Source organism: Montipora capricornis, chromosome 10 (genome assembly GCF_036669925.1).
Source record: "Montipora capricornis isolate CH-2021 chromosome 10, ASM3666992v2, whole genome shotgun sequence".
In the NCBI taxonomy this organism is placed as follows: domain Eukaryota; kingdom Metazoa; phylum Cnidaria; class Anthozoa; order Scleractinia; family Acroporidae; genus Montipora; species Montipora capricornis.
Genome location: NC_090892.1, coordinates 35082403 through 35092402, shown reverse-complemented (window position 1 = coordinate 35092402; position 10000 = coordinate 35082403).

The window sequence follows — 10000 nt, the reverse complement described above, 5'->3', positions numbered from 1 at the left end:
AAGGATTCCGACGCGTGACCATTGTTCACAACCCAACTGGAGATATTATGATAAAAAACATAAACTCACTGGCGGAGATGAGAGCCAAAATTAGTTGCCTCTAGGCATTTTTGAATGTAGTTCCATTCCACCGAATCGAACGCTTTCTCAAAATCTAAGAAGACGGCCATGCCTGGAATATCCTTATAATTAGTGTATTCCATTATATCTAAAATCAATCTGATACCTTCGCCTATGAACCTTCCTTTTACGTAACCTGTTTGAGTGGGATTGATCAAATGTGGAAGCACCTTTTCTATACGGAGAGCAATGGTTTGGGTTGCAATCTTGTAATCCACATTTAGTAAAGTTACCGGTCTCCAGTTTTTTAAATAAAGAGTATCCTTTTTTTTTTGGAATCAAAGATATAATCCCGTGTCGTTGAGAAATAGATAGATTTCCAGTATTGAAGGCGTAATTAAAGCTGTTGACAACGTAGGTGCTAATAATGTCCCAGAAAGCTCGATAGAATGCTGTTGTTAGCCCGTCAGAACCAGGAAACTTATTATTTTGCATCATTGATAATGCTTTTGTACATTCAGCTAAAGTAATCTCTCCTTCACTCCTGCTGGCCATCTCTTCAGTTAGTTGAAAATCTACATTAAAAAAAACACTGAACTCCTCACTGTTAGGGTCCACATTCCTAGAGGAGTACAATTCTTTAAAGAACTTCCGTTCTTCATTAAGAATTTCTTTTGGATCATTAATCCTAGTGCCGTTATTGGTAATCAAAGATGATATGTATTTTCGCCGGTAGTTTACTTTTTCTAGATTAAGAAAATATTTATTGTTTTTTTCTCCGTACTCATACCAGCGGGCTCTACTTCTTATGATGGCACCACGTGTTTTTTCAGTTTGAAAATCAGAAAGTTTAATTTTGATTCGGCTTTGTCATCTTCACTGTAAACTGTCTGAAGTTTAGCGTTCAGTTGAGCAAACCTAAATGTAAGGAGTTTCTCTTCATCGCGGTTACGCTTTGCTTTAAATTTACAAAACCGAACTGTCAAACCTCTGATCTCCATCTTGACCATTTCCCAAAACAGACCTTTGTCTTCGACCTCTTTATACACATGTACGTGTGCATGTACACACTTACTCTTTTCTAAAAATTCATTGCTTCAGAAAATGCCAACTTAACTTGAGACTGAAAGAAAAAAAAAAAAACAAAAAACAAAAACAAAAGCGAAGCCGAAATTTAACCTCGGTTGTTTCCCATGGAAAGTAACAATATTTTTGGTTGCCAACACTCTCGCGCTAATTTCACGCGACATTTCGCACAGGGGTTAACTGAGCACGCGCAGTCATGTTGCCGCCATCTTCTCTCAGCCTGCTCATCGCATGTGCAATCACTTATTGCCAAACATCAATAACGCGCATCTGCGCACGCTGCGCCACATTGGCTTCTGGCTGTTAAAAATGCAATTTCGTGAAATAAGTTAATGATCGCACGTTTCTCAGCTTGTAAACGTTAACCTGAAACTGCGTTTAATTTGGTATTATAAACAGGGGGTCCAGACTTTCAAAAAGACTTTCTTTGTCTTTACTGTGCCAATACGAATAACAGAAGTCGATGTTTGTAAACACGAAATCATTTAAGCGTTACCGAGCCAACTCCACTTTCAATTTGCTCTCATGACAATTGTTTTTGAAGGACTAACGACATCACTGTGATTCGTTTTGGCAAAATGAAGTAAATAGGAGTGATTAATTATCCTTAAATTAATTCATTCTTGGCGTACAGGTGTTCGGGAAGTTGTCTGAAACATTTCCCTTCAGAAACCAGTTTTAAAGATAAATTTACCGTGGTTTCAAATTCGAAAAAAAAAATAGAAAAAAAAAAGCATTTAACACACGCAATTTTTTGTGAAAAATGTTCTTAGATTCAAGATGATAATGTATCCAAAATTCTCTGAGCCAATCAATATTTGGTTCAATATTGTTTATACACGTGTTGCTCACGATAAAAGGTACCAGTATTAATTTACCGAATGCTTTGTATATCTTTTTGGCTTAACGATAATTTCTAAAATCTCATCAGCAGACAAGGTTAGATCCGATTCACTTTCGATAAAAAATCATCAGTGATCATGAAGGGTGTTCATTACGAAAACTTGGGGTAATATTTGCATATATTTATTTTGCTTTTTAAAGTTTTGTGTATGCAAACTTCAGGCGGTGATGTGTTGTTTATTTAAAGTTATCAGTTCTCTTTAATTGCTTTGACCCTCATTTTGAAAATTCATTAATATCTAATATGCAAGAAGAGTTAGTAAAGATTGTTATTGTATTATTTGAATGTCAGGGAGAATGTGATTATCTGCCGTTTATTTACTTTTTCTCGTGTAAAAATGGGAAGGAAAATTACATTGGTTAAGGGTTTGCAGCAGGGTTATTTGTTACGACTTTTCTTACAGCTGAAATGCGCGGATTCGGTAAAAGCCCTTGCAGGTATCCAGAGAACATGATTATCTCTTTATTACGTCATAGAGCAGACTGTATGTCCACAGAGACACGGTGAGCAGTCAGAGAGATCGAATGAAAAAGAGAGAGGGAGAGATAGTTGATATATATATATATATATATATATATATATAAACTTCTTGAACTTGAATAGAATAAATTTAGAGAGCGCTCAACTCAACTCATCAGGCAATAACGAATCGTTATTCGTTATTGCCTGATGAGTGTGGTCATTCTTCGACCATACGAAACAGCGTTGTAGCAATAAAACGATGAACTAAAATTTTGCTGCCATTGATCATTATTATCACTGCTCCTCTCAGAGTGGCAGAGTTGAGCGCTCTCTAAATTTATTCTATTCAAAAGTTCAAAAGTGTATATATGACACCTTTTGCGGCTTTCGTGAATCGAGGCTAACATTCAAAGGACATAACTGCTTGTATGGCCATTGAAGACAACTTTCGTCTAATGGTCTTACACAAGGCGTTTTTCAGTGTTTTAGGCTCAAAATATGCAAAATCGTGATCTAAAACGAAGTCGTGAGAGATATTTTACCTCGAGGAGAAAATGTCAGTGGCTGTTATACAAGAGAAATGCCAGAGCTAAGACTCTGCATGCGTTTAATCGCTTTTGGGTCCGACCTGACTTTTGGCATGCATGCATGGCCAAATTCCCTCGGGCAGTTACACCTACCTCCCGCAGTTATAATTACGTTTCGTTGATCAAAATTCGCTGTAAAGTCACAGCTTCGGTGTCGTATAGACAATCAAACAATGTGCTATGAATCTTCTTAGATCGCCGAAGTCACTGTGCATCGTTGTGCTAATTCCATGCAAAAAGATGGTGGCTCAAAGTCTAGCACAGCCTTTGTGTAGTTTCATCCAGCAAGGGCAATAGTATGCTCTTTTGGGTTGACGCAGCAATGATAATGGAACTGCTTCACACAAATGAATTGGCAACTGAACAACTTCAGTTGTTCATGAGAGCAACACGGTGAGATACCGAGTCTGTGTCCTGGATTTTGGAATTGTCATGACAATTTAAAAATCATGGAGACAGACTCCGTATCTCGCTATGTTGCTCTCATTGAACAGGTGGTTTCATACAGTCAAGGAATCGACTTATTCGGGATGAATTGGCGCCATGTTTTCAGCAAAGAAAAACACGTATCATTTCAGGGACCATAATCCAGAAGAGTCAAGTAGTTTCGACAAAGATGGAACAAAAAGCGTGTTACGAGTTAGAATTCACGATCTGATTAATGCTGAATATGAAATATGTTTCTTAATTAAGTTTTTGACAATTTAGTTGTTTAATTATATGTAATCCGCTTTGATACAGTGAAACTGAACTTGACTTCTTTTTAAAAATCGGAACGGAAGTCTATTTTTTATTATATTTATGTTTGACGATATCTGGGAGCAAGGAAAAAAACAAAGAAATGTTCGCTGTTGCTGTTTCGACTTCCCATACGGAAGTCTACCTTCGATAGCATTTTCCCAGGTGCTGTCAACAGCTACGCGACACAAGAGATGGAATTTCTCTTACACCAGATCACTTACTCTAAGCAAAACCCGACGTCAGTCATTTGCAGATCTAATTCAGGCATTGTCTGTGGGGGGACGATATTTCATCATGAAAGATAAGTGTCGAGATATGTTTTGTTAACTTGCAGAAAAGTTGCCAGTGACTAAGCGTTTCTTAATGAGTTAAACAATAATTTACCAGACAAAAGGAGCATGCATTAAATCATATTAATCATATAAAACAGATGCGCATATGGTGGTGTAATATTAGTCTCTTCGTCTACCAAAGAGAACGTGCAGTCATTTTGCATATATCTTTTTCGTCTCCAAAATGGAACAAACACGAAAACCATCCTTTGGGCTCGAAGTCGAAAGAGAAGTGGAAGCTGTGAAACAAAAACGAAAGCGGAATTCATCACCTTTATCATATGTAGCTGTGATTGCGCGCGCCATCCTAAGTTCTCCTCATCACAGACTTCCCCTTTGCGAGATTTACAAATTCATTGAGGAACATCACCCAGAATTTACAGAGAACAGGGCTCGATGGAAAAACACAGTCCGTCATAATCTCTCCCTACACGATTGCTTTCTTCGGGGTGAGTTGGCTTTCAACAAAAAGGGTTGTTATTGGAGGATCCATCCATCCTTCCTGCTTGAATTCAGTCGAGGAGACTTCTCAAGGCATAAGTTATCACAGAGCTGTCCTACATCGTATAGTACTTGGGAAGGTGCCCATGAGGCTGTGTATGGACGTCACCTGGCATTGAATCATCGTTCTCCTTGCTACGTCTGTGAGTCCACGCGCCAAGTTATGCCCCCCCTAGGTTGGGTGCCGCTCGTTCGCCGAGAGGAACCGCTGCAAATTCCTCAGCATCCCTGGAGGCCCTGGATTTATTAAAACATGTGCTTCGAGGAAGGAGAACAGAACGTGAGGACACAAACCCATCGTCCTCTCCCATGAACTACAAACAAGCAGTGAAGATGCACCTTTCTTTAACACCTCTGTACATATAACTTTTCATAAGATTGTAATATGTTGACTCGGATAATTAGTACTTCTTGCTGGACCGAAATGAGCCGTATTAGGGATAAAAAACAAAGTACAAAAATGGATGTTGTTAGCTGTGTAATGTTGCTCATTATTTCCGATCAAGTTTGGTAACACTACCCTTGTTAATACTAAATACAGGAATAACTTCATTTTTTTTGTAAATGACTGTATACGTTAGTCACTTTCAAGCCAAAAAAAAGACTATCTTGTGCAATTTCATGTAGTAAACTTTTCTTAACCTCTACTTCCCAGTCTGGACTCTCAGGAGCTTAAGTAAAAAAGACGGAAAAATATACAGAAAATTAAAAGAATAGTTTCAATGATTAAGCTGAGTTCAAATTTCCTTCATCGTTTAAAAATCCCAGGAACAAAAGAAATGATATGTTGCTCGCCTCGTGGTTTTCATATGTGGGACAGAGACAAGATTCCCAATTCGGGCGTCACCCATTGTTCCTACACTTGTTGACTCTTTTCTCTTAACTCTCATGTTGTGAAATATTTAACTGGATAGTAATACAGTCTAGACATAAAACAGGGAAGAAGACGATTATTTAACCCAACCAGGTACGGTAAGGACTTTTGTATGCTGCAGGTACACCGAAGGGAAGATTTGAAGCAATTTCTTAATCCTTTAATTGAATTAATAAAAAGACTTATCCACATAGAAAATCGTTGTGGATTATAGCCAACCTCACTGTTGAACATAAGATCTGACTGACCCCTCCTTTTTCATGAGCTGTTTTTTCTATTTAAACACGTGCTCTCATACGTGCCACTTTACAGCTTAAACACGGACTTTCAAATTCACAGAAATGTCTCCACCAATGAAAATAAACTGTATCAGATGTAAAAGACCTTGTTCATGTATCAAAGGTGACAAAGTTGCAATATTTTTTGTTTGTTTTTGTTGTTCAAAGCTCTGTTTAAAATCGTTTTAAGGTCTACCAGGCCAGTTTCTTGAACACATTTGAATCAAATTTCTCTTTAAACTCCCTACCACTTTTTCTGCGGAAAAATGGATGTCGTGAAAGTGTTCAAGAGATAACATTGATTTCGGCTTATGTATTTATGTGTCTCTTTCGTGTTGCTTGGCGAACAGGTCGGAAATTTTGTTTGTACAGCGAACATAAACTTTCTTCAACTTTAGCTAAGGTTCCACCGCAAAAGGACCACAGGCTCATCTTTAAGGCACTTGGTTTCATTTCCCGCATTATGACGAATTAAATGCTGACGACTCTTCACAAATTTTACAACTTAACTGATCCACAAATCGCTACGTATGTCACTTCAAATCACTTCACTCATTTGTAGGCTCTATCCCTACACCCAAGATACCTCTAATTTGAAGGAAAAAAAGAAGGAAAACACCAGCGAATCGAAATGGAATGTCAAGGTGGTCCATCCAAACAAAGGTAAACTGATACAACGTGAAACAAAAACTTTACATAAAAGTAGGTACTTTACAAACACATTCCCATCGCTCTTGCCGTTGCTAGGGTTTTACAGCAAAAACTTGTTCCCCCAGCATGATAAAGAAAGAAAACCGTATCATAAAGGTAATCATCAACGTATAGCTAGCTCTATCAATATCCCGTCTTAACTGGACAGGATGACCTTAAGATGTCCAATAGTGGAAATTTAAAAAAATGCATCGGAACATACTTGAATATAAAACCAATCAATAATGCTTGATGACTTTTCTAGTTTCCCTATTCGATACGAGTGATAATTGGCCAATGACGCTCGAGACACATGTAGAGCACGACTCGAAACCTCGACAGGAACTTGTAACCTCCAACGTTCTCGTTATCATGCTTGGAGACAGCTAGTGTTCCTGTTTTTGTTATTCACATCACTCTTTACACGTGTTTCTCAGTATCGCTGTTGTTAAAAGCTAGTAGGCATGGGTGAAATCAAAATTGGAAAAAGATATTCAATAGATAGGGCGCCGTAACAAAAGAGCTCAGTTTTACAAAGGAGCAAATGGCTGATATCATTCCGTTGCTTCAATACCACCTGTATTTCGTGAACCCGAAGTACACGATTCTTTTGGTGAAGTTAATGCTATAGCAAGTAATGAGCCCACCTCGACGCTTATTCAGAAATTGTACATCACTGATGATTTTAACAATTCAATTAAACACGTCAACAGCGAAACTGGTTCAGTACGACAATTAATTCTTAAAAGATTTATCTATGCACGGCCCCTTCTTCTTTGTCGTTACAATAGCAAATAAGCCGGACACTACGTTTAGGATAACAAGTTGCGTGTTTATTCGCATCTTAATTACTATGAACAATGCATTTTAATGTGCTTGGTTATAATGTTCCCACGCTCCGTTGGCAAATCTAAGCACTGCAGTTTGTCTTGAAGAGTTTATCAAAACTGCATAGTGAAGTTGATAACCATCATTTAGGATTTTAAAATTACTGATCGTTTGTAAAGTCAGTGTGCTTTTGTGCATAGAGAGATTTTCAGTATCTGTATATCATTCGTTATTCCTTAAACTGAATAAGCACCTCCTTAAAAACCATTTTCAATGTCATTTAATAAGCTTTAAAAATTGTTTGCCTCAAATGGATAAAGCAAATGATATTTACACGATAAAGCCAATTAAACATGACAACAGAATCATGGCCATGGAACAAGAAGGAATCTTAAACAAAAGTTAGTTATATCATAAAATAGCTGGTATAATTTAACCAAGAGAGAAGCTTAATCTCTTTTCATGTTTTGCTTTAAGGAACGAGGCCATTCAGTTAAAAAAAATTGGATCTCAGTAGCAAACGCCGCCGGGTTACTTTAAATCTCCTAGTAAAGTCGTTTTGACTTGTTTAAAAACTTTGGTCACTGCAACGGGGTGAAAAAGGAACTGCATCGTTTGCTAAGTCACTGTGCCTTGCAAAACGACAAATATGTCAACAATTTTCTCTCTTTTTGAAATTGTCTGCTAGTTATTTTGAGGGAATTGTTCAGGAGCCTCTCTCGGAGTAAAACGTAACAAAAAATAGATTCGAAACCGTTCTTTAATTAATAGCGCCCTTGCAGCAAATTTAACAACAGTTTAATGCTACTTTATATCTTTGGCTCCTACATGTCTAGGAAACTTTTTGTCGGCGAAAGTTCATCCTTCAGGCAAGAGACGACACAGTATAAATTCTTACGACAAGTTAATTGAACACGTGTAATTTATGCAAGCTTTGTTTGATCAAGTCGCCCAAGGCTGTTCAATCTTTCACTTTATTGAGACGAATTAGATTTCAAAATATGGTTCTCTTTCACAATTTTTGGTAAAGAAAAAGTCGAAAATAATGCAGTCTTTCCAAATTTACTCCCTTTCTCTCCTCACAAAAAAGAAAATCAATGCGTGCAGCACAGCCGAAGGACGACGATCATAAACCAAACCCAACCAATATAAGGCTTTAGTATAAATACACAGGTGATTATACAAAATTGCTCGCTCTCATTGGCTCGCTATCTTGGATTATCAGCCGATAATCACCTCTACGGACAAAATGGCTGCCAGTAGTCGTTTTGCCACTGTAAGTGAGGATGATTTTCGCGTTGAGTTTTTTTTTCTCTTTTTTGAAACAATCACCTGTGTATTTATACTAAAACAATTATTCGCTTCAGGCTCAGTGATTATCGGTGAATATTCACCTCGACTTGTCTCGGTGAATATTCACAGATACTCTCTTCGCCTTCGGCGAATAATTGTTAAATATTCTTACGGTTCCATGGTTTTTGTCTGAGCTTACAATTTATACCTGTTTGATTTTGTTTCTAGGGGTCTCCTTAACAGATAGAAGCAAAATTGTATCACTTCAGCACGCGGCAATTTTGTTCGTTTATTAATTTTTTAATTTTGTTTTTCACGAATTTGGAATAGCACTTTTGGGCACTGACTGAAACACACGTTACCAGTACAACCTACTTAATCGGTAATCAAAGGCCCAAAAAGTTAGTTGCTTCTTACCTTTCAGAATGACAATCATTACAATTTCAAACCCTTTACAGGAAAGATATCGTGATATTTGGCAAATTCTTCTTCTTGGCATCATGCTTACTGGGAAAATTGAAGAGGGGGCAATAAAACTTTGGGTACGACAGTAACTCAGTAGCACAGCACAACCTGGTGTCGTGATCCTTAATCTACCAGGATGACTCGGAAGAGACAAAGTGCTACTCGAAAGGACTTAAAATTTAAGAACTTTAGGGTCTTATGGGAAAAAGTATCACTAGCATTATCATTTTGTGCAAAATTAAAAGAAAACAAAAAACATTTTCTCATCTTGCTGTCACATTAGACGGATAACATTCATAGTACCCAATATACTGAAACCATATGACAAGCCGAAGGAAACAAATTTTGACTTCAATATATAAAAAATGCTCTTCCTGCGAGATGTTGATACCATTACTAATGTCATCTATTTCTTCTACCCAATAATCTGAACAACAAAAATAAAGATTGGGGCTCTGAAAAGGAAATATGAAATTAGTTACATAAAGTAGCCTTAAATGCGCGCAGCTCACTCTTGAGTTCTGGTTCAGTGATAAAAAGGTCATTTCACAAGGCTGGGGACTGGGGACAGGGTGTGAATGATACCTTCTTTATGTTATGTCGCTGTGGATGAAATTGAAATCGACTTATCTTGAAACGACTGGAAAAGGAAGAGTCTTCGATACAACAGAAATGCTCATTCTACAAACGCCTATACGAGAATACTGGTTCATAAAAGTTGATTTCCACTAGCCGCGTGTTCACGACAGCCGTTGTCTCGCTTAACATTCCTGAAAGTGGTTTGTTTGCAGGCTTCGTTAATCGACTTTAAAAATGATACGTGTTTTCACGGGTAAGATTAAATGAGGAGAGGGCACGTGCCAATGCAATAATAAAAACAATTAAAATAACACGCCTGT